The 26,842-nt window shown below is 42.1% G+C and overlaps 1 long non-coding RNA gene across 1 annotated transcript; it reads left to right on the forward strand.

Moving 5' to 3' along the window:
* The first annotated feature begins 1,456 nt into the window (after nt 1–1,456).
* LOC149982349 (uncharacterized) lies at nt 1,457–24,846 on the forward strand. Its single transcript, XR_016497141.1, has 3 exons — nt 1,457–1,554; nt 18,343–18,403; nt 23,884–24,846. It is a non-coding gene; the product is annotated as an uncharacterized LOC149982349 (long non-coding RNA).
* Nucleotides 24,847–26,842: the final 1,996 nt, after the last annotated feature.

Here is a 26,842-nt window from a genome sequence, read left to right on the forward strand (position 1 = left end):
TAGTCTGCTGTCTACCCAATGTGAATTTCAACGCTCACTTTCTCTCTCCCGCTCACATTCACAAGTGTTCGACACTGGACATGATGCTATTTGTCATTGTACAGCACCCTGTGGTTACATCACAGGCCCGTGGCTAAAACAGAGAGAGATCAACAGCTCTCCACTGACCCCCGCATTGACCATTGACCTGTTGGCTTATGGCAAGGGATAAGTCCGGACGGGAATGGATGGGGGTGGACCAGATGGACGGACTACACTGTGGGAACGCACAGATGGACTACTACTACACACTACTCCACACTGGACGGTTCAATGAGAGTGCTGGTGTCCATCCACAGGCATGGCGTTATATTGATACCAGGAAATGGAAGACATTTACAATAACGCTGGGTATTGCCCAATAATGACCTACTCTACCATGTCATTGAGCGGGTGGGCCGCAATAGCCATGTAGCAATTAAGAGCGTTGGCCAGTAACCAGAAGGTCGCTGGTTTGAATCCAGAAGCCAATTAGTTAAAAAAAAAAAAAAATATTGAGCAAGGCACTTAACCCTAATTGCTTCTGTAAGTCTTTCTGGATAAGAGTGTCTGCTAAAAAATGTATGTTGTTTTCTTGGTATTGGAGAGGATTCCTGTTTACCCTTACTCCCTAAGGATATATCACCAGTCAAGAGATAAGGTGGTTTAATGGTGGTTTGTACATACGCTGTTACATTCAAGGACCAGGGGTGGAATTTCCAAATTTTGACTGTGACTTTTTCCCCCATTCTAAAACCTTTTTCCCCTATACCTTTTCAGGCCGCTGGGATTAGTGGTGGGAACTGAGAACAACTGAGCACATTACAACACACACTGGAACTTGTCCCAGTACTTGTTCCAGTCACCACAACCATGGACATGAGGTCACACGACATCTCCCTCTTATGCAACCTACTCAAGATATCGCAGGCTCTCCTTAAAGATTTGCCTGACGAATCAAAGTGAATGCTTCCACTGCTCTATGTTCGCTACATAGATCAGTCTGAAACTGCCATCATTGAAGTCGTTTGTGTTGACGTCAAAATAAGGGGTATGGTACAAAACAAAGTAACAGCGATTGGAAGGAGGCTCTGGTACAAAAAAAAAAACCATAAAATTAAAGTACAAGGGGTAAAAATATCATGAATGTGTCCCAAATGGCACCATATTGCCTAGCACACTACTTTTGAACAGAGCCCTATAGACCCCACTCATGAAAAATACTGGTGAATTACTACACAAAAACCTATTTGAGCAGAAGTGACTACGTAGTGAACGTGTAGTTTATGCACTACTCAAGAAACACAAGTAGAGTTTTGTAGTGTTCAGTAGGAAAACAGTAGTGTTTTCAGTAGTAATCGGGTATAGATTTTGACATCTTGGTAGTAAATAAGTAGTCACTACACTAGAGCCAGACTATCAGCTTTTTGCGACCACAGAAGAAGTTAAAACAGGAAGTAGTAGCTGTTAGCTAACTATAATCATCTTCCATCCTTTGTAATCCTCCCTTTCATACCCCTTGTGCTGGCACCATCTGTAAGTTTAAACATTCTTTTATGGTTTATGACTACTTTCATGTCATTGTTTAGTCTTTTATATAACTTTTTACCACATCTAAAAGACTGCTAGCCAAAATGGTCTTGTGTTTAGCCTAGCTGTTTGCTAGCCCCATTGAAATGAAGCTATGTAGACTGATTTCATCATGCTTGCAAGGACTGACGCCAGAGACGAGAAGCAGGTATGGGGAGGCAAACGTTTAATCAGGAACAGCCATGAAACAAGACAGGAACAGCGTCAGCACACGGGTATACAAGGACATGTGAACATTAATGCTGAAGCAGGGAACAGAGCGGGGAACCAGACAGATATAGGGGAGGAAATGACAGAGGTGATTGAGTCCAATAATCGGTGATGCACGTGACAGGGGGGAAGGCAGGTGTGCGTAAAGATGGTGGCAGGAGTGCGCAATGCTGGGGAGCCTGGCGAGAGGGGGAGTGGGAGCAGGCGTGACACTGCTAGCGAATTAATAAGTATGTGTTTGTGCGCAAATGTAAAGTATGTTCATATTCATATACTTACTCATTCAACTTACCTCTTTTGACATGTTGCCAACGAGGCCCTCGAAATAAGAATACCGGAGACCATTGTTGGCAAGATTAACATTGTTTATCAAATGTTTTTCTGGGTTGTCTTATGTGACCTCTGTTGATAATGGCTTATAATTTGTTGCCTCTTGTGCTTGTCTTAATTTTCTAAAAGGATACTGTGGTGGAGAAATGTTGCCGCAACAAAAAAAAGAGGATATGAAGATAGTTAAATCAAAGCCAAAGAAGACAAGGTCTAAAAGGGATTAACATAAATGTAAATATGTAATTGGTATTTAATAAAAACAAAATCTCAATTAAGTTTGTATTAGCTTGTTATTTATTGTTTGATTATACAACTACAGTTAGAAACTTGAGGAAATAACATGTGCACTACTAGTGACAGTAGGGAAACAAGAAGATGAGTAGTAAATGTGTCACGCCCTGACCTTAGAGCCTTTTTATTTCTCTATTTGGTTAGGTCGGGGTGTGATTTGGGTGGGCATTCTAGTTGAACAATTTCTTTGTTGGCCGGGTATGTTTCCCAATCAGAGGCAGCTGTCTATCGTTGTCTCTGATTGGGGATCATACTTAGGCAGCCATTTTTCCACCTTTAGTTTGTGGGATCTTGTTTTTGTGTAGTGCCTGTGAGCACTCCAGTCGTTACGTCTCGTTTGCGGTTTATTGTTTTTGTTAGTGAGTTTTATTTTAATAAACATGTGGAACTCTATGCACGCTGCGCCTTTCGTCCGATCGTTTTACGAACAACGTGACAAAATGTCAGTTTTCAATATTAATTCAAAAGAATCAGGAGCAATTCAGCAGTGACACAACACTACACACACAAACTGCAGTAGTAATTCAATAGGAATTAAGTAGGCATACAGCATGTAGGAATTGTGTAGGTATGTGTAGGTTTTTATGAGGGCGCATGGCGAGACCCAAATGTAGACACAGGAGGCAGATGGTTGAGCTCCGATATTTACTACACCAAAAGGGGTAGGCAAACGTCAGGTCGGGGACAGGCGAGTTCATAAACCAGGTCCAAACAGTACGAGGGGATAGGCAGGCTCGAGGTCAGAACAGGCAGAGTGGTCAGGCAGGCGGATTCGGTGTCAGGACAGGCAAGGGTCAAAACCAGGAGGGCTAGGAAAAAAGACTGGGAACAATACGAGCTAGGAGAAACACTGGTTGACTTGACAAAACCAGATGAACTGGCACAGAGAGACAGGAAAAACAGGGATAAATACATCGGGCACTAATGGGGAAAACAGGAGACACCTGGAGGTGGGTAGAGACAGTCACCAAGACAGGTGAAACAGATCAGGGCGTGATTGTTTTAGGTAGTAGATACTAAAAAAGCTCAGTAGTTACACAGTAGTCATTAAGGGAGAATGGAAATAAATAGGAAATGCATAGTGTTCACCAGTAATGAAGCATCCCAATATATCACTCATTACTACTTAATTTATTACACATCTCATCTCAATAGCAATCAAGTAGTAAAACCAGTAGGTTTTGTGTCGATCTTGTGTGGTAGTGATGAGTAGTAATTCAGTAGTACTTTTTCATGAGGGTCAAAAGTAATGTAGCACATATGGAATAGGATGCCATTTGGGACACAGTCTTTGATTAAACAGATCAGGTGGATGTTTGGGTTGTTACAGGCTGGAGGTTAAATTCAGAAGACAGTGTCTCGTAATTGTTATCTAGTCCTGTCACTTGATTTAGAGTCTCTCATAAAATAGCTGTTGTGTATTTTATGGTCTTGATGCATGGTGCACCTAATGTGACCGACTGGGTTTTGAACCCAGGTAGTCTGTGCACCAGAAGACAGTGTTAGCCCGCTAAGCTAAAGCCTGGGCATTAGTTTGGGGAGTTAATACTAGTCTCAGGCAAGTTTACTCATCACATAAGCATGATGGGGCAACGTATTGGGCATTGGGCAATGCCACCATTTGTTTCACTTCCGTGAGTGCAGGTTTTCCTTTTCCAGTTGCAATGCCATTGAAGGCATATATTCCCCTCGGCAAATGTCTTGTTTTAGAAGGCTTTATTTCAATGTGCCCATCCAATATGCATCAGTTGAGATATCCATCACAGTGAGTTAGTTAGCAAACATGGTCTAGCCACTCTAGACCTGAAATGCAGATGAATGAATGTCAAATCATTCAGTTCTTACATCTGTTATAGACCTGGCCAATCAAGTGTGACCTGTGACTGCAGTGTAATCAATGAAAAAACAAGCCGACCTGGGAACCTTAGTTTAGCATTTACTCAGTTTAACTCAATGGGGAAACTCCTAGCCTCTGGGAATTAAAGAAAACATTTGGGGAATTGAATATCTGCTTGCAAATGGGCACTAAGCCCCCATTTTATAGGAGTATTTAATTTTTCTTTGAGTCGCTTCCCATGATCATACCTGTTTTTTTTATTTCACCTTTATTTAACCAGGTAAGCTACTTAAGTTCTCATTTACAACTGCGACCTGGCCAAGATAAAGCAAAGCAGTGCGATAGAAACAACAACACATGGGATAAACAAGCATACAGTCAATAACACAATAGAAAAAAACAAAGTCTATATACAGGGTGTGCAAAAGGCATGAGGAGGTAAGGCAGGGTAGCCTAGCGGTTAGAGCGGTGGATTAGTAACCGGAAGGTTGTAAGTTCAAACCCTGAGCTGACAAAGTACAAATCTGTTGTTCTGCCCCTGAACAAGGCAGTTAACCTGTTCCTAGGCCGTCATTGAAAATAAGAATTTGTTCTTAACTGACTTGCCTAGTTAAATAAAGGTAAAATAAATAAATAGGCCATAGTAGCAAAGTAATTACAATTTAGCAAATTAAAACTGGAGTGATAGATGAGTAGTGATACTGGTGTGCAAAAGAGCAGCAAAGTAAATAAAAACAATATGGGGATGAGGTAGGTAGATTGGGTGGGCTATTTACAGATAGACTATGTACAGCTGCAGTGATCGGTTAGCTGCAATTTTTGCAATTCCAGTCACTGGCAGCAGAGAACTGGAAGGAAAGGCGTCCAAAGGAGGTGTTGGCTTTGGGGATGACCAGTGAGATATACCTGCTGGAACGCGTGCTACGGGTGGGTGTTGTTATCGCGACCAGTGAGCTGAGATAAGGCGGAGCTTTACCTGGAATAGACTTATAGATGACCTGTTGCCAGTGGGTCTGGCGACGAATATGTAGCGAGGGCCAGCTGACGAGAGCATACAGGTCGCAGTGGTGGGTGGTATAATATGGCTGGGGCAGTATTGAGTAGCTTGGATGAATAAGGTGCCCAGAGTAAACTGCCTGTAAACTGTCTGCTACTCAGGCCCAGTTGCTAATATATGCATATTATGGATAGAAAACACTCTGAAGTTTCTAAAACTGTTTGAATGATGTCTGTGAGTATAACAGAACTCATATGGCAGGCAAAAACCTGTGAAAAAATCCAACCAGGAAGTGGCAAATCTGAGGTTTGTAGTTTTTCAACTCTTTGCCTATCGAATATACAGTGTCTATGGGGTCATATTGCACTTCCTACGGCTTCCACTAGATGTCAACAGTCTTTAGAACCTTGTTTGATGCTTCTACTAGGAAGGAGGGGGGAATGGAAGCTGAATGAGTCAGAGGTCTGCCAGAGTGGCATGAGCTGGTCACACGCGTTCACGTGAGAGTTAGCTTGCGTTCCATTGCATTTCTGAAGACAAAGGAATTCTCCGGTTGGAACATTATTGAAGATTTATGTTAAAAACATCCTAAAAATTAATTCTATACATCGTTTGACATGTTTCTAAGACCTGTAATGGAACTTTTTGACTTTTCATCTGGACCTAGTGATCGCGCCTCGTGAATTTGGATTACTGGGCTAAACGCGTGAACAAAAAGGAGGTATTTGGACATACAGTGCCTTGCGAAAGTATTCGGCCCCCTTGAACTTTGCGACCTTTTGCCATATTTCAGGCTTCAAACATAAAGATATAAAACTGTATTTTTTTGTGAAGAATCAACAACAAGTGGGACACAATCATGAAGTGGAACGACATTTATTGGATATTTCAAACTTTTTTAACAACTCAAAAAATGAAAAATTGGGCGTGCAAAATTATTCAGCCCCCTTAAGTTAATACTTTGTAGCGCCACCTTTTGCTGCGATTACAGCTGTAAGTCGCTTGGGGTATGTCTCTATCAGTTTTGCACATCGAGAGACTGAAATTTTTTCCCATTCTTCCTTGCAAAACAGCTCGAGCTCAGTGAGGTTGGATGGAGAGCATTTGTGAACAGCAGTTTTCAGTTCTTTCCACAGATTCTCGATTGGATTCAGGTCTGGACTTTGACTTGGCCATTCTAACACCTGGATATGTTTATTTTTGAACCATTCCATTGTAGATTTTGCTTTATGTTTTGGATCATTGTCTTGTTGGAAGACAAATCTCCGTCCCAGTCTCAGGTCTTTTGCAGACTCCATCAGGTTTTCTTCCAGAATGGTCCTGTATTTGGCTCCATCCATCTTCCCATCAATTTTAACCATCTTCCCTGTCCCTTCTGAAGAAAAGCAGGCCCAAACCATGATTCTGCCACCACCATGTTTGACAGTGGGGATGGTGTGTTCAGCTGTGTTGCTTTTACGCCAAACATAACGTTTTGCATTGTTGCCAAAAAGTTCAATTTTGGTTTCATCTGACCAGAGCACCTTCTTCCACATGTTTGGTGTGTCTCCCAGGTGGCTTGTGGCAAACTTTAAACTACACTTTTTATGAATATCTTTAAGAAATGGCTTTCTTCTTGCCACTCTTCAATAAAGGCCAGATTTGTGCAATATACGACTGATTGTTGTCCTATGGACAGAGTCTCCCACCTCAGCTGTAGATCTCTGCAGTTCATCCAGAGTGATCATGGGCCTCTTGGCTGCATCTCTGATCAGTCTTCTCCTTGTATGAGCTGAAAGTTTAGAGGGACGGCAAGGCCTTGGTAGATTTGCAGTGGTCTGATACTCCTTCCATTTCAATATTATCGCTTGCACAGTGCTCCTTGGGATGTTTAAAGCTTGGGAAATCTTTTTGTATCCAAATCCGGCTTTAAACTTCTTCACAACAGTATCTCGGACCTGCCTGGTGTGTTCCTTGTTCTTCATGATGCTCTCTGCGCTTTTAACGGACCTCTGAGAAAAAAAGTTTGAAATATCCAATAAATGTCGTTCCACTTCATGATTGTGTCCCACTTGTTGTTGATTCTTCACAAAAAAATACAGTTTTATATCTTTATGTTTGAAGCCTGAAATGTGGCAAAAGGTCGCAAAGTTCAAGGGGGCCGAATACTTTCGCAAGGCACTGTATATCATAAGGTTATGTATGTCATTAAAGGAAAGTTCACTATTTTACAACTTGATGTTAGATGGTTCTTCAACCTGATAGTAGTCTATTGGCAAAGAATAAATGTAATCCAGGGTTCAGTTCTTTAAACAGCCACTACAAACTTCAGCTAACCTTAGCCACCATAAGCAATGTGGTGACAAACAGACAGACAGACAGAGACAGATAGACTGTGTAAGTCAGTCGTGTGTGTGATGTAAATCAGCTACTAAACTTTACTGCTGATGTCACGACTTCCGCCGAAGTCGGGTCCTCTCCTTGTTCGGGCAGCGTTCGATGTCACCGGCTTTCTAGCCATCAACGCTCCTTTTTCCGTGCATCCATTTGTTTGGTCTTGTTCCCTGCACACCTGGTTTTCCTTCCCCAATCAATCTACTTGTATGTATTCCTCTGTTCCCCATCATGTCTTTGTGTAAGATTGTTTGTTGTTACGTGTGTATTGTTGATGCGCCAGACTGGCTTGTTTTTTCTGTGTTATTTTTCCCGAAGATGTTTATTGTTAGACATAATTCTTGTGACTGTTTTGCACTTTTGCCTAAATAAAGTGTGCGCCTGTTCACAAATCTCTGCTCTCCTGCACCTGACTTCGCTACCAGTACGCACACATCTGACAGCTGAACTCACTGGCACTTGACTTCCCAACATGTCTAATCCATTAGGGAAAGCCTGGGCTGCAGAATGCCAATCATTAGCCAAATGTCAAGTTTGGTGTCCACATTCAACACCACAGTTCATGGTTTGGTCATGCAGTGATGTAGTCAAGTCACTAAACAGTCAAGTCCAGGTCGAGTCCCAATTCCGCAGTATCTGATTGTCAGAGTAGGTAATACTCTAATCATGAGTCGAGTCACTAGTCCTTTAGTAGTGCTAAAAGTTAGATTTTGAATTGTAGGACCACTTAAGGTATAAAGAATATATATTCCAAGATGATTTGATGAAACACTGAATTTGGCCTTACTGCTATTAGCCCATACGAACCCATTGAATAATAGATTCGTAAGATATAAAAAAGATCAGGAAATTATTTAAATAAATGTCCTAATATTGAGTCGTCGGGGCATGGACTCTACAAGGTGTCGAAAGCGTGTCAATGCTTCCCACAGTTGTATCAAGTTGGCTGGATGTCCTTTAGGTGGTGGACCATTCTTGATACACACAGGAAACTGTTCAGCGTTGAAATCTTTTGTCTTGCCCATTCACCCTCTGAATGGCACACATACATACTCCATGTCTCAATTGTCTCAAGGCTTAAACATCCTTGTTTACTTGTCTCCTCTCCTTCAGCTGCACTGATTGTAGTGGATTTAACAAGTGACATCAATAAGGGATCATAGCTTTCACCTGGATTCACCTGGTCAGTCTATGTCATGGTGCCCTTAATGTTTTGTACACTCAGTGTATACTTACATTAATTTTTCAAACTGGTACTGGGCTACGTTTATATGTGAACATAATAATACACATTTCCTGTTGCTGCAGGATTATTTTCCAGCTATTTTCCAGCTATCGCAAACTAGCTCAAATTAAGATCCTACATCTGTAGAGAATACGGTGTAATTTGGGACACAGCCAGGGAGAGTAAGTTACTTCACATTATTTGATCTCCACCATACAGCACTACACTGATGTGTCATATGTCATCATGTTATGTATGGATTACATAAGGCTGATCTGTGATCCATCATGCCATTGTTTGCCGTAGCTTTATGACGGGACTACACATTAATAAAGCTGATCCGAGATCTGTCATTCCTGTGTTTCCCATAGCATAATGTTGATACTCCTCAGTAAACATGCCCTGAGGAGTGTGTTTTCACCATGTTCAGCAGCGTGAGCTGATTATGCTGTTATCGTTGGCATGACCATAAAAACCCGGTTATGGCTCATAAAAGAGCTATGCTCCGGGACACACTGAGCCCGATCAGTGTGTAAACATCATAAAACGGAGGCAGCACAATATCATTGAGTAAGTGCGTGCACCCACAAACACAGATATATAGATACAGATACGCAAGTGTCAAAGTCTGGCCAGTTGCCAAGAAGTGTGTGTGTGTGGGTGGGTGTGTGTGTGTGTGTGTGTGTGTGTGTGTGTGTGTGTGTGTGTGTGCGTGCGTGCGTGCGTGCGTGCATGCGTGCGTGCGTGCGTGTGTGTGTGTGGAGAACATTTCCTGTATGATAGACTATGGCATTCGGTAACATTCCTTTCTTCAGGTAAACTTCCTTTCGGAGTACAAGGTCCGAAACATTAATGATACACTGTAACTGATCACCTTTGAAGTTATTAAATATAATAAACCATGTTGACCTGGGGAATGTCATTGGATAATAGTTACCACTTATCAATCACTGATGAAAGTACAAATAACAAGCCGATAATAACCATATAAGAGAGTGTTAGTGTAAGGGTATTCGGGCAATGTGCAATCACAGTTTGATGAGGACAAAAAGGGAACACTAGGTCTCCTTGAACAAAGTGGTGAAATCATGCTCAAGGTCACATCGACAGATGGTTCACCAAGTTCGCTTGGCGATTCAAACCAGCGACCTTTTGGTTACTGGCCCAACACGCTTAACCACTAGGTTACCTGCCGCCCAATTTTCCCAATGGTAAGTGGTATGGAGTGAGTACCTCCTGAGGCACTGAACAAACAAACAAACAAACAAACAGGGAAGCAAGCAAACAAGCAAGCAAGCAAGCAAGCACGCACGCACGCACGCACGCACGCACACACACACACACACACACAGTCTGTTCAGAGGCATTATTTTGATAAATGGCATTTTGAATGTTGATATGACTTACTGGCCCTATAATATGGAACAGGATCGCATTACATGTTATGTCTGCAGTGCACGTTTGCAGTCATGACAACAAACCACTCTCTCTCATTCTCTCTCTCTCTTTCTTTCTCTCTCAAAGTCTTTGATATCAAATCATATCTATCCTAAAATCTAGCTGAACTATCTGAAGGGAATAGAAAGGAGCTCATTTAAATGACAGCACCAGCTACAGCAGCTTACAGCTATGGTACACTATAGCAGCTACTGTATACAACAATAAGAGAGAGTTTGTTGAAAGACCATATGTGGAAACTTGCTGACTGCACATAGTTATATTTTATTGTCATCATAAATATCAGTACAATAACTTTTAGGTAAGGAAACGAAAGTGATACTTCCGAGTATAATACACCCGATTGTAAACTTATTCATTCAGAAAAACAACATGCTCTCTGTTTATGACACTGTGGGGTTGGAGTCATATGTGAGCCGACTAAATAGTTATAGTGAGTTTACATAGACTTTAGAGTAGCCTCTGATTTTCAGTTGTCATTTCCATTTCGTACAGTACTTTTTACATTTAGAGTTGACCAGCTGGTTGACCAGCATAGACTTGCTTTGAGAAAGGGCTTGTAGCTAGAACATAGACAGTAAAAAAAAGCCTGCTTTCGATCCTTGTCATTGTTTCTCTGTACTATAGACTATAGCCCTTTGGACTGCTGTCAGAGTCTAGGTGATGTTGGTAAGGCGGAGTCAGGCGCAGGACACAGAGATGAGTAATAATAGTAACTTTACTCAAAAATAATATTCCAACGAGGAGAACGAAAATCCAGAATCACATAAACTTGACAACAATAAACATGCACAAAACCATGATGGCTCCAGAGGGTTAAATAGGGAAATAATTAAAACGTAACTGGAACCAGGTGTGTACAATACAGACAAAACAAATGGAAAAAGAAATGTAGATCGGTGGAGGCTAGAAAGCCGGTGACGTCGACCACCTAAGGCCGCCAGAACAAGGAGAGGCACCAACTTCGGCGGAAGTCGTGACAACTGCAACAGGCAGGGACTACCTGCGCTTGTCCAACAAGGGCATGCCTAGACGTGCATTTCCATGTAATCAAAACTGTTTTGTAATCAAATTTAATATAGAAAATCTTGTTGGAGGGTGATGGAAAAAAGTACAGAGGGGGGAGGTTTCCGGATGGGCTAGGTTCTGTTCGGTAACTATATCCCATCACCAGAGAGGGTACCAGTCCAAATTTGGGACCAGAAGAATGGTCAAAAAAATTACAAAGCGAACACTTCTATCTTTCAGCCGTGCACCTGGTGATTGAATGGGTAACCAGGTGCGTATTTGGGAATTGCTCTTAATGTCTTCAGGAGGGTGCTGGGGCTCCATGGCCGTTTTCAACCTTCGACACCTGGGTGGAGAACCCAATGTAATTCAATGACAGAGCTCTGCTGAAAAACGACATTCCCTGCATGCCCTCCCCCTCGAGCAGTTTGTTTTGTGGCTTGCAACGCACAGCTGGTAGCCCCCAGTTTCCTGGTTTACTTCCATAAAATCCCTCTCACTGAACATGGTGAGTGGGGATCGCCTAGTGCCATTAAATATTGCCAACCGGCTGGTTATGAGAGCCGCAAATCTATACGCCTGTCAGAGCAGGTGGCTCGGACTTCCAGTCTATTGAGAACCGAAGGAATAGCCTGATTACTTAGCTCGATGGACCTGCTTAATTCCTCAGTGCTGAGCACCTCGTCTCTACATCGTTTGCGAAATTTTGCCCTGTGTGTTGCCTGGGTCTGCCACAAATCCCGATCCATCTTTGCCAAGCAGAGTAACACCTTTCTAATTCCACTGGCTTTAGTCCGCAGACTTTTCGGTCGGAATTGCAGAAGATACTTCAGAAAACTTTGAACATTGCTCCAATAGATTTTTCACCTGGATGGTGCCAAACAGCGCGCTCCACATTAGCTATACCACTCCTCCATCTGCATTGCCCTCTGACATTATTTGGAGTCACTCCCGTACTCAGGATAGACTGGACCGGGTATTGTCAATGCGTTTTACTGAAGGGTTTTTACCCAGAATGAAGCCTTCATATTCTGTCAAAATGTCATGTTTTTCACCTCGCCTCTGGGTAGGCCCTCGAGCTTCAATAGTGGATGACACACCGTCAACCACATCACTCTCACTGCCCTTCAAAGTCCCCCCCGATGCAGCTTTGCTCCCTCAGTTCCAACCGTGTTCCACCACTGCTCTGACTGGCCGCGCCGCTGCCGACCGCTCACCCTCGTTCCCCAGCTGCTGCGCCGCCGACCACTCACTATCGCCCCCCGGCAAAGTCCCAGGGTTCACCCTGGGCTCCAGCCACGTTCCACCACCATCGTTCCGCTGCATGTATTGACCTGATTCAGGCTGCTGTCTGTCAGTCGAAAGCTGGCTCACTAGCATAGCGTGCTTCCATTCGATAGTACCAGACTTAAGTTTATGGGCAACTTTGAAATGTCGGTCTATCCGCCCGATGTTCTGCTTGGGACAAAGCCCACAGGCGCGTTTTAGTCTGCTGTTCATAGCTTCTCTCTCCTGCCTGCCTGCGTGTGTGCGTGCCTGTTTGCTCCACCGACCAACAAACTAACTCTAAATAGTGCACTACTTTTGACCATTGCCCAAGTAGTGAAATATGTAGTGAATAAGGTAACATTTGGGACTCACACCATATAAAACAAAACAATTCTACCAGTCATCATCGTCAATCAAGCGATGAAATATCAAATGCATGCTTCCCTGTGAAGATATGCATGACAAATTATCCTTTGCCTACTAGACCTACCTGCATTGCTAACTCATCAAAGGCACTTGTTTTTCATGAGACATGCGCTGTCATATTCTCCCCACTCTTTTGCATGTAAATGTTGATAGCTGTACAAAACAGTGAGGTTGCATCTGAATTGGCCCCATATTCCCTATGCATTACTTTTGACCAGGGTCTTCTGTGTCGAAATGGCACCCTATTCCCTATATAGGGCACTACTTTTGATAAAAGCGCTATGAGGGCCCTGGTCAAAAGTAGTGCACTTTATAAGTAATAGAGTGCCCGTTGGGATGCAGACTGAGTGTGTTGTCAAGGGCTTCCTATACAGTGCCTTGCGAAAGTATTCGGCCCCCTTGAACTTTGCGACCTTTTTCCACATTTCAGGCTTCAAACATAAAGATATAAAACTGTATTTTTTTGTGAAGAATCAACTACAAGTGGGACACAATCATGAAGTGGAACGGCATTTATTGGATATTTCAAACTTTTTGAACAAATCAAAAACGGAAAAATTGGGCGTGCTTTTTTAACAAATCAAACTTTTTTAACAAATCAAAAACTGAAAAATTGGGCGTGCAAAATTATTCAGCCCCTTTACTTTCGGTGCAGCAAACTCTCTCCAGAAGTTCAGTGAGGATCTCTGAATGATCCAATGTTGACCTAAATTACTAATGATGATAAATACAATCCACCTGTGTGTAATCAAGTCTCCGTATAAATGCACCTGCACTGTGATAGTCTCAGAGGTCCGTTAAAAGCGCAGAGAGCATCATGAAGAACAAGGAACACACCAGGCAGGTCCGAGATACTGTTGTGAAGAAGTTTAAAGCCGGATTTGGATACAAAAAGATTTCCCAAGCTTTAAACATCCCAAGGAGCACTGTGCAAGCGATAATATTGAAATGGAAGGAGTATCAGACCACTGCAAATCTACCAAGACCTGGCCGTCCCTCTAAACTTTCAGCTCATACAAGGAGAAGACTGATCAAAGATGCAGCCAAGAGGCCCATGATCACTCTGGATGAACTGCAGAGATCTACAGCTGAGGTGGGAGACTCTGTCCATAGGACAACAATCAGTCGTATATTGCACAAATCTGGCCTTTATGGAAGAGTGGCAAGAAGAAAGCCATTTCTTAAAGATATCCATAAAAAGTGTTGTTTAAAGTTTGCCACAAGCCACCTGGGAGACACACCAAACATGTGGAAGAAGGTGCTCTGGTCAGATGAAACCAAAATTGAACTTTTTGGCAACAATGCAAAACGTTATGTTTGGCGTAAAAGCAACACAGCTGAACACACCATCCCCACTGTCAAACATGGTGGTGGCAGCATCATGGTTTGGGCCTGCTTTTCTTCAGAAGGGACAGGGAAGATGGTTAAAATTGATGGGAAGATGGATGGAGCCAAATACAGGACCATTCTGGAAGAAAACCTGATGGAGTCTGCGAAAGACCTGAGACTGGGACGGAGATTTGTCTTCCAACAAGACAATGATCCAAAACATAAAGCAAAATCTACAATGGAATGGTTCAAAAATAAACATATCCAGGTGTTAGAATGGCCAAGTCAAAGCCCAGACCTGAATCCAATCGAGAATCTGTGGAAAGAACTGAAAACTGCTGTTCACAAATGCTCTCCATCCAACCTCACTGAGCTCGAGCTGTTTTGCAAGGAGGAATGGGAAAAAATGTCAGTCTCTCGATGTGCAAAACTGATAGAGACATACCCCAAGCGACTTACAGCTGTAATCGCAGCAAAAGGTGGCGCTACAAAGTATTAACTTAAGGGGGCTGAATAATTTTGCACGCCCAATTTTTCAGTTTTTGATTTGTTAAAAAAGTTTGAAATATCCAATAAATGTCGTTCCACTTCATGATTGTGTCCCACTTGTTGTTGATTCTTCACAAAAAAATACAGTTTTATATCTTTATGTTTGAAGCCTGAAATGTGGCAAAAGGTCGCAAAGTTCAAGGGGGCCGAATACTGTTGCAAGGCACTGTACTTTCCCATCTGTGAAGCCTAGGAGAAAACTGAGAATGAACAGTGACTCATGAGACAGTTGCACTCAGGCTGATATGGTTACAGCTGGCAGAAAAACAACTACAACTGGTGCCTCTTTCGCATTAACTCTCTCACTCTCCCTCTCCCTCTCTCTTTGTGTCTCCCTCCCTCTCTCTCCTTTACCGTCAAATATAGTATAACAAGCTGTTGCACCACTTAATCCCCTTTCTGCTGTGTTATTGTCAACAAGCTGATTGCAACAGCAAAGAGTGCTTAAAAGTGTATGATTTCATCCAACAGGAAGGGCCTGTGTTGACATGAAAAAAGTGGATCACATATTATAGATACCAGCAGTGTGTATTCTATTGTGGAGATACAAACCACACTGGGGGGGGGGGGGGGGGGGGGACAAACAACTGTGAAACACTTACGCCCAAACAAAATAGTATAGTATTTCATATTCTATTCCTCACATCATCCTCCTTTTTAATGATTGTTGTTTGTGCTGTTTAAATAAAGTTTTCCTCTTTGACCAGAAGACAGTGACTACTTTGACCTTTGATTTGAAAAGGTTGGCTTGCATCTATGCAAATAAGACAGCAGATCACACGTCGGGTTGTCAGGCTAGACATTTGCATACAAGACTTTCCTAGGGGAAGTCACTGGCTGGCTATGACAGTGTGTGTGTGTGTGTGTGTGTGTGTGTGTGTGTGTGTGTGTGTGTGTGTGTGTGTGTGTGTGTGTGTGTGTGTGTGTGTGTGTGTGTGTGTGTGTGTGTGTGTGTGTGTGTGTGTGTGTGTGTGTGTGTGTGTGTGTGTGTATGTGTCACAGGAGGTTGGTGGCACCTTAATTGGGCAGGACGGGCTTGTGGTAATAGCTCGAGCGAAATAAATGGAATGGTATCAAATACATCACACATGGTTTGCGTGTGTTTGATGCTATTCCATTTGCTCCATTCCAGACATTATTATGAGCCATCCTCCCCTCAGCAGACTGCTGTGTGTGTGTTTGTTTGTTTTCCTACTCACATGTCAGTCCTCGGGCCATATTTCAAACACGGACACTCCTTCTATACTCAAACGAGAGGATTCCCAGCCACCAGTCCTTCACATGTTTGTCTTGCTTCCTCTGTTCCTGTGTGAAACACACCTGCAAAATGCAAAAACTATGTCCACAAACACACAAATATACTTTTGTTGACACTGGCAGCCCTGAGGCCTCCATGCCTGACAATAATATTGAAAATAATTTGTCTCAACTACTTTAATAAACGATACATTGCCAAGCAAAAGGAAATTATCCAATTCTTGACTCTGATATGTTGTGTCATAAGTTGTAGAGCTACAAGTGTGGAGGTTAAGGAAGGTGAGGAAAGCAACTATCCCCATCACCTGTTTGGTTGGACACAGAATGTGGGATTTTCTGTATTTACTACTGTACTGTAAACTTGGCATCTAAGTACATTATCTATTGGGTAGGTAGGTAGAGAGTGGTAAAAAAATAAGTGTATAGGCTAAATTGATTTACAATGGAGTCTATCCAAGGACAATGAAGTTATTAATATTAATTGCATTACCTTGAAAGTTGTTCTGTTTCTTTTCCTTCTTTAAAAAAAACTATGCATCAATGTTTCAATTAATATAGGATATAGTGTTTACAAGCACTGAAGTGAGAATGCTACCCAAAAAATGCTCTGTCTTTTTCTAAAACTACGCTACTGTATGATCTGAGTGGTTCTCCCTCCTCAATATGTGTGGGCCTATTTCGTTCACTAGGCATTCTGTGTGCAACTCAACGAAGGCCTGAAATTCACCAGAGTAGCCTGTTCAACCTCTTGTCAGCCGAACGAGCACACGGGCAGAAAGCACAGTTTTTTAGCTATTGGAAAGAGACGTCCAGAGAATCCGGTGACACAGCTACTCTGTTCAAGGCTTGATTTAACATTTATTTTGATGGAATATACATTTATCTAGGCACAAATGATAGCCAATAATTTTACTTTCATATTCAACTAAGCTAGCTACAGTTGAATTCGGAAGTTTACATACACCTTAGCCAAACACATTTAAGCTCAGTTTTTCACCATTCCTGACATTTAATCCTAGTAAAAATACCCTGTCTAAGGTCAGTTAGGATCACCACTTTACTTTAAGAATGTAAAGTGTCAGAATAACAGTAGAGATAATGATTTATATCAGCTTTTATTTCTTTCATCACATTCCCAGTGGGTCAGAAGTGGACTTACACTCAATTAGTATTTGGTAACATTGCCTTCAAATTGTTTAACTTGGGTCAAACGTTTCAGTAGCCTTCCACAAGCTTCCCACAATAAGTTGGGTGAATTTTGGCCCATTCCTCCTGACAGAGCTGGTGTACCTGAGTCAGGTTTGTAGGCCTCCTTGCTCGCACACGTTTTTGTGTGGGTAATAATGGATAATGTTACTTTGTTGGTCAAGACTTATAATGGTATGAGTGCTGCGATGTACTTTTATTCGTTTTGTGAGGCTACAAAATACATTTTACTTATATGAAAGGCCTTGGATGAGGATTAATATTACTTTTCTTTTTTATACTGTAGCTACCTTCTTTCATTTGGATAATATACTGTATATTGTATTATGTATTGTATGTTGATGGCCAGTACTAATGAATATACTACGAAGTGTTTCTGTTTATTGCTTACACTTTCTGTGTGAATTATGTGGACGTGGTTGCCTTGGGTCACCCAGGGTTCAGTGCAGGGTAAGGCTGCATTTGGGATAGTGCACAACATTTTATAGGGGCACCTAGATGTTGTTTTGTGCCTCATCCTGCTCTGTCTCCACACTGAGTCAAGGAGAGTGTGCCCCACATGATATGGTTAGATCTATGACAGTCTTTTGGCCAGTTTAACTGACAGGTTTATTTGTCTTCTTTTTTTGTCAACTATTAGACAAAAGAAGGATGCAAAAAAATATGCTTTGGAGGTCTCCTCTTGCCTTATCTTTATCAATATTTAAATGTATCATTTAATTAAAGAAAATTCAGGTATATTGTTGTCCAGGACTTATAATTGTATTATGAGAGTTTTATAATTTATTTATTTTACTTAGTTTTAGTTTATTTTAATTCGTTTTAGTGTGTTGTAGTTGCCAAGTGCAACATGGATTCATGCTGGGAGCAACTAGGGGTCCAAGCACAACTAGGGAGACAGGTTGCAATAGGGATGATACTTTTGGGGGGGTAATTGTATTTTGTTAATTGTGTTGTATTTTTTGTCAGAGTGGTTATTGGAGGACAACTGGAGAACAACTTACTGGAGGATACGTGTATAAAAATGATGGTAAGGACAGTGATATTGTAAGTATCTTAATTATCTTAATGTAACCCATCACGGTAATCTGTGAATATGTGAGCTTGCTATAATTCCAATGGTTTGGTTGATAATAAGAAAAGAAGAGCAGTTTTAACATGGTTAAATGAGAAGAATAACCACATTTACTGTCTTCAGGAAACTCAATATATTTTATCAAAGTGGTCTGGGAAAAATAATGGGATCGTAAAAGGTATTATGATCCTGCTCATAAATAATTTGGATCTTGAGGTACAATCAGTTAAAATTGATTGTCAAAGAAGATGGATTTCCTTGAATTTATTACTGGATGACAAACAGTTATGGCTCATAAATCTATATGGACCAAATGTTAACGGTCCAAACTTCTTTGAAAATATTTATAATCATCTAATTAGTCACCAAAATGTCAATAACTCTATAATAATGGTATGGGAGTACAACACAGTATTAAGTACATCAATAGACCGTAAAGGAAATCATACTATCAATTATCACCCGTTGGTGCTCAAAAAGATTACGAATATTATGGACACATTGGAACTGGTCGATAAATGGAGGCGTAAAAACCCAGACCTTGTAAGATAAACTTGGAGAAGGCTAAATCAAGCTCGTCGGATTAAGTATTTTCTGGTATCCTTTTCTATGGTGCCAAAAGTGAAAAGTAAAAGACTGAGGACCGAATGCAATCAGACCATCAGTTTATAGCCCTCCATGTAACTATGACAGACTTCCCACGAGGGCAGGGATATAGGAAATTTAATCCGAGTTTATTGACGGACAGTACATTTTTTTATGAAAACGAAGGAGTTTATAACTGATATTTTCTTGCATAATACAGGTTCAGCTGATCAACATGGTATGGGATGCCTTTAAAACAAAACTGATTCGGTCAAGAGAATAAAGACTCGTAGAATTAAAAAAAGTCTTACCTCATATTATTCATCATACTCAGACAGGATTCTTAAAAGGAAGCTTTATTGGAGATAGCATTACACAATTATTAGAAATAATTGAAAACTATGAGAATTTTGAGAAAGCCTTCGATAAAGTATGCCTAGATTTTTTTTACAAGTGCCTGGATGATTTCAATTTAAGAGAATTTCTTGTAAAATGGATAAAGGTCATCACACTCCTTTATGTAAAATTATAAATAATGGTTATTTCTCTGAGAATTTTGAATTGTTAAGAGATGTAAACAGGTTTGCCCTCTTTCACCAAACGTGTTTGTTATGGCCATTGAACAGATCCAATGTTAAAATTAAGGGGTTAGAAATTAATGGATTATAAACAAAGGTATCAATATGGGTTTTCTTGAGTGCAAAATCGTCAACATGAATGGTTTTATTGAGGACCTTTTTAACTTCACCAGTTTATCTGGATTAAAACCCAACTATGATAACTGTGACCCAATTACGGATTGGGTCTCTAAAAGAAACAAACTTTAAATTCCTATGTGGTCTCCTGATTAAATGGGAGGATGGTACAGTTGATGTGCTTGGTGTACACGTTCCTGAAAAGTTGAATGATCTTGCAACTATCAATTTTGATAGAAAACCTGGCAACATAGATAGCATCTTGAAACTGAACAATTCTCTAATGATATGACCGTTTACCTATCTATTCATGATTCTACCGACTCCATGAGAATCTTCTTTCAAGTTATGATGGCAAAAATATTTCATTTTACTTGGAATGAAAGACCAGATAAACGTTAAATGGGTATATTTATATAATGAATATGGGTTTAGAGGGCGAACACTATTGTATATCAAAGCATTAAACCTCTCTCTTAAAAACGATATCCAAATCCAAATGGGGTTTCCAGTAGGCCACTAAGAGAGGCACATCCAATGTTTAAAAGGGGACTCTTGCAGTTATTCAGGTTAAAACTATACATTTCTGGTGTATTGACAATGGAACCCTGTTTAGTGTATTCTTATTTTGAAATGAAGCCACACAGTGTTGGCTACAGTTCAAATTTTATCCTCCAGACGAGGCAGAATGTGTATTACAGCAAATAATATGGCTAAACTCCAATGTACTGATAGAGGATACAAAATAATTATTGGAGAGAATGTATAAGAAAGGTATCATGTTCATGAATGACATTGTAAACAACAACGGTTGAATTGTGTTATACAACCAACTAATCCAGGTGCATGGAGATGTACAGTACCAGTCAAAAGTTTGGACACACCTACTCATTCAAGGGTTTTTCTTTATTTTTACTATTTTCTACATTGTAGAAATATTAATAAGACATCAAAACTATGTAATAACACATCTGGAATCATGTAGTAACCAAATAAGTATTAAACAAATCTAAATATATGTTAGATTTCAGATTCTTCAAAGTAGCCACCCTTTGCCTTGATGACAGCTTTGAACACGCTTGGCAATCTCTCAACCAGCTTCATGAGGTAGTCACCTGGAATAGATTTCAATTAACAGGTGTTTTCTTAAAAAATTAACCCACAGTGTGTTCAACATTGTTATCGTCTTTCTGAAGGAGCACAGCCCCTGCTCTTACATCGCTTGCATTGGTGTACAAAGCAAATGGATGATGTAAATCCGGAGCAGCCAGCTCTGTCTTCTCAAAAGCCTCCTGACAGTCAGGGCCCCAACGGAAAACAACTTTCGGACTTGTAAAACCTGTTAGTGGTGCAACAACCAGGGAAAAGTTATTGCAAAAAGTCTGGTAGTAACCAGCCATTCCAAGAATTGGCGCAGTTCCTGGCAAGAAGCTGGTACCTGAAGTTTATTGATGGTCTCCACTTTTGCCAGGACCGGTCGGAATTTCCCTTGACCCACCACCTTCGCGAGATATTTCACTGTTGCTTGAGCAATTTCACTGTTTGACAAGCTAGCTGTCAAGTTGGCAGCTGCAAAATGATCGAACAGACTCCTAACATTCTGAAGGTATTCTGGCCAGTTGGTACTAAATACCACCACATCGTCCAAATAAGCCTCAGCATTTTCCAGACCACGTAGCATGATGTGCAAGAGCCTTTGAAACATGGCTCCGACATTTTGTAACCCAAACGGAAGACAAAGTTAGGAAAACAAACCAAAAGCAGACTCTTTGGCGCACCCAGTTTGAGGAACCTGCCAATATCCCTTCAGCAGATCGAACTTGCTAATGTACTTAGCAGCGCCAACACGGTCCACACAATTGTTGACCCTGGGCAAAGGGTACGAGTCAGACTTAGTATGTCATTGAGTTTCTCAAAATTTGAACAAAACTGCAGAGACCCATCCACCTTAGGTACTAATAGACAGGGTGAACTCCATGGACTGTTGCCATGTTGTGTAATGCCTTGCTCAAGCAGGAACTTACTGAGGAGTTTCTCTCTCTTTTCAGGATTCACTCGATAACCATGTTGTTTGATTGGTGCAGAATTCCCAACATCAATTACATGCTCTAGTACATTTGTCTTAGTTGGCACATCTGAGAATAAACCCTGATATAGCTGTGCCAAAAAGACATCAAGGTTTTCCAGAATCTCTGAGTTAATCAGCTGTCCCACAGGCACAGGGTGTACTGGACTTTCCTCATGCTTTTGAGGAAGACTATAGTCAACGGCGACAGCAGTGGCCACAGGCAGAAGATCACTTCCGGTTTCCACAGACTTCTCCGACCGATCGTAGCGGGTGAAGTATGGTTTCAACATATTGATATGACACAGGCAGGTTTATTTTCTATGCTCTGGTGTGGCGATGAGGTAATCCAGATTACAAATATTTTTCACTATGGGGTAAGGGCCTGAAAAGCGTGCTTGCAACGGTGACCACCGAATGGGCAACACAACCAGGTCTTGTGAAAAGGATGGCTTCGGGCCTTCGATTGTACCAAACTTTCCTTTTCGTTTGTGGCATCTCCAGATTCTCACTGGCAAACTCACAGGCACAGTACAATCTGTATCAAACGGCGCTAACGTGCTCCAACAGATTTGTTTTCTGGTTTAAGCAACAACCTCTCTCTCAGCAAGCTCAAAGGACCTCTGACATGATGTCCAAACACGAGCTCATTCGGACTAAAACCGAGAGATTACTGAACAACAGCCAGCACTGCAAACCGTACAAGAGGAACCCCTTCATCCCAGTCTTTCTCAAACTCAAAGCAGTTAGCTCTTAAAATAGACTTCAAAGTCTGAAATCTCTCAAGAGCATGTTGAGACTCTGGGTGGTAAGCACAAGAGGGTCATTGGGTAACACCCAACTGCTGTAGAACTTGCTGGAAGACCATTGACATTAAAGTACAACCTTGGTCTGATTGCACTACCTGCGGAAGTCCAAACATTGAAAATAATTTCACCAGGACCTTATCAATACAGGGAGCCAAGATTTTCCTCAGTGGAATGGCCTCAGGAAAACGAGTGGCAGCGCATATATTGGTTAAGAGAAACTGGTTACCACTCTTTGCTTTGAAGGACCAACACATTCCACTAGAACACTGCTGAAAGGTTTGGCAAAAGCAGGAATAGGCTGCAAAGGTGCAACCGGTACGGATTAATCCGGTTTACGGAGGTTCCTACCCAAGATTTGACGGTACATGGCCCCATCCATCGTCCATTTGATGCAGTGAAGTTGTCCTGTCCCCTTAGCAGAAAAACACCCCCAAAGCATAATGTTTCCACCTCCATGTTTGACGGTGGGGATGGTGTTCCTGGGGTCATAGGCAGCATTCCTCCTCCAAACACGGCGAGTTGAGTTGATGTCAAAGAGCTCCATTTTGGTCTCATCTGACCACAACACTTTCACTCAGTTGTCCTCTGAATCATTCAGATGTTCATTGGCAAACTTCAGACGGGCATGTATATGTGCTTTCTTGAGCAGGGGGACCTTGCGGGCGCTGCAGGATTTCAGTCCTTCACGGCATAGTGTGTTACCAATTGTTTTCTTGGCGACTATGGTCCCAGCTGCCTTGAGATCATTGACAAGATCCTCCCGTGTAGTTCTGGGCTGATTCCTCACCGTTCTCATGATCATTGCAACTCCACGAGGTGAGATCTTGCATGGAGCCCCAGGCCGAGGGAAATTGACAGTTCATTTGTGTTTCTTCCATTTGCAAATAATCGCACCAATTATTGTCACCTTCTCACCAAGCTGCTTGGCGATGGTCTTGTAGCCCTTTCCAGCCTTGTGTAGGTCTACAATCTTGTCCCTGACATCCTTGGAGAGCTCTTTTGTCTTGGCCATGGTGGAGAGTTTGGAATCTGATTCAATGATCAATGATTGATCAATGATTGCTTCTGTGGACAGGTGTCTTTTATATAGTAAGGGTAACAAACTGAGATTAGGAGCAGTCCCTTCAAGAGTGTGCTTCTAATCTCAGCTCGTTACCTGTATAAAGGACACCTGGGAGCCAGAAATCTTTCTGATTGAGAGGGGGTCAAATACCTATTTCCCTCATTAAAATGCAAATCAATTTATAACATTTTTGACATGCGTTTTTCTGGCCTTCACAGTCCGGAACCTCCTGAGACGGTCCACAGTCCGGAACCTCCTGAGACGGTCCACGGTCCGGAACCTCCAACAACGGTCCACGGTCCGGAACCTTCAATGACGGTCCACGGTCCGGAACCTCCTACCACGGTCCACAGTCCGGAACCCCAAACGACGGTCAACGGTCGGGAACCTTCAGCGAGGGTCAACGGTCCGGAGCTTCCAAAGACTGCGTCCAGTCCAGCTCCATGGCAGGAGCGCTCCTCTGCGACGATGCCCAGTCCAGACACGGCGTCCAATCCTGCTCCATGGCAGGAGACTTCCTCTGCACCGATGTCCAGGCCAGGGCCGGTGTCCAGTCCCGCTCCATGGCAGCAGCCTTTCTCGGCACCGAGGTCCAGTCCAGGCACAGTGTTCAGCCTGGGTCCATGGCTGGATCCGCGGGATGAGTGGGTTCTTCGTTCCGCACCAGAGCCGCCCCCGATGCTGGCGGATCCGCGGGATGAGCGGGTTCTTCGTCCTGCACCAGAGCCGCCACCGATGCTGGCGGATCCGCGAGCTGAGTGGGTACTTCGCCCCGTACCTGAGCCGCCACTAATCACCCCCCCTCCCCTCCCCATTTGGTTTCAGGTTTGAGGCCGGAGTCCGCACCTTTGGCGGGGGGTAATGTCACGCCCTCACCATAGAGAGCCATTTTTTCTCTATGGTATAGTAGGTCAGGGTGTGAATAGGGGGTGATCTAGTATTTCTATGTCTATGTTGTGTTCTAGTTTCTTTCTATGTTGGTGTTTTGTATGATTCCCAGTTAGAGGCAGCTGGTAATCGGTGTCTCTAATTGGGGATCATATTTAAGTCGTTATTTTTCCCACCTGTGTTTGTGGGATCTTGTTTCTGTTTTGTTGCCTGTTAGCACTTCATTGACTTCACGTTTTGTTCTTTCTTTATTGTTTTTGTGAGTTTCACTAAATAAATATGTGGAAACCATATCAAGCTGCACCTTGGTCCAATGATTCTAGCAACGACTGTGACCAAATGTTTCGTAAATCAAATGATACAAACCCCCCAAAAAATCTATTTTAATTCCAGGAAGTAAGGCAACAAAATAGGAAAACTGCCAAATGGGGTGAATACTTTCGCAAGTCACTGTATAAGGTCCCACAGTTAACAGTGCATGTCAGAGCAAAAAACCAAACCATGAAGTCCAAGGTATTGTCCTTAGAGCTCTGAGACAGGATTGTGTTGAGGCATTGAAGGTCCCCAAGAACACAGTGGCCATCATTCTTCAATGAAAGAAGTTTGGAACCACGAAGACTCTTCCTAAAGCTGACCGTCTGGCCAAACTAAACAAACGGGGGAGAAGGGTCTTTGTGAGGGAGGTGACCAAGAACCTGATGGTCACGCTGACAGAGTTCCTCTGTGGAGATGGGAGAACCTTCCAGAAGGACATCCATCTCTGCAGCACTCTACCAATCAGGCCTTTATGGTAGAGTGGCCAGATGGAAGCCACTCCTCAGTAGAAAGGACTTGACAGCCCGCTTAAAGACAGTTGTGTAAAGTACTTAAGTCGTTTTTTTTGGTATCTGTACTTTACTTTAACATAGATTTTCCCTGACACCGAAAAGTACTCGTTACATTTCGAATGCTTAAAAGGACAGGAAAATGGTCCAATTACGCACTTATCAAGAGAACATGCCCGGTCATTTCTACTTCCTCTGATTTGGTGGACTCACTAAACACAAATGCTTCATTTGTAAACTATGCCTGAGTGTTGGAGTGTGCCCCCGACTTAAATAAATAAACAAGAATATGGTGTCGTCTGGTTTGCTTAATATAAGTACTTATACTTTTACTTTGATACTTAGGTATATTTTTGAAATTACATTTACTTTTGATACTTAAGTATATTTTAAACCAAATACTTTTACTAAAGTAGTATTTTACTGGGTGAATTTCACTTTAATTTGAGTCATTTTCTGTTAAGGTATCTTTACTTTTACTCAAGTATAACAGTTGGGTACGTTTTCCACCACTGCCTAAAGGACTCTCAGACCATGAGAAACAAGATTCTCTGGTCTGATGAAACCAAAATTTAACTCTTTGACCTGAATGCCAAGCATCACGTCTGGAGGAATCCTGGCACCATCCCTACGATGAACCATGGTGATGGCAGCATCATGCTGTGGGGATGTTTTTCAGCGGAAGGGACTGGGAGACTAGTCAGGATCGAGGGAAAGATGAATGGAGCAAAGTATAGAGAGATCCTTAATGAAAACCTCCCCCAGAGCGCAACAACCCTAAGCACACAGCCAAGAGAATGCAGGTGCATCAGGACAAGGCTCTGAATGTCCTTGAGTGGCCCAGCCATAGCCCGGACTTCAACCCAATCGAACATCCCTGGAGAAATCTGAAAATAGCTGTGCAGCGACGCTCCTCATCCAACCTGACAGAGCTTGAGAGAATCTGCAGAGAAGAATGGGAGAAACTCCCCAAATACAGGTGTGCCAAGTTTGTAGTGTCATACCCAAGAAGACTGGAGGCTGCCAAAGGTGCTTCAACAAAGTTCTGAGTAAAGGGTCTGAATACTTATGTAAATGTGATATTTCATTTTTTTTTTACAAACTGTTTATGCTTTGTCATTATGGGGTTTGTGTGTAGATTGATGAAAACAATTATTTAAGAAATTTTAGAATAAGGTTAGAAATAACGTAACAAAATGTGTAAAAAGTCAAAGGGGTCTGAATCATTCCCGAATGCACTGTATATACATATAGTTAGGTGTAAATTGACGAGGTAACATGAGAGATAATAAACAGTAGCAGCAGCGTATGTGATGAGTCAAAAGAGTTTGTGCAAAAAGGGTCCATGCAGATAGTTCAGGTAGCTTTTTGGTTAACTATTAAGCAGTCTTATGGCATGGGGGTAGATATGGGCTACCCACTGGGCAAAAACTGGCTGAATAAATGTTGTTTCCACGTCATGTCA

The sequence above is a fragment of the Oncorhynchus mykiss genome, chromosome 7 (assembly GCF_057628025.1).
Source record: "Oncorhynchus mykiss isolate SJ-2025 chromosome 7, ASM5762802v1, whole genome shotgun sequence".
NCBI classification, from domain to species: Eukaryota; Metazoa; Chordata; class Actinopteri; order Salmoniformes; family Salmonidae; genus Oncorhynchus; species Oncorhynchus mykiss.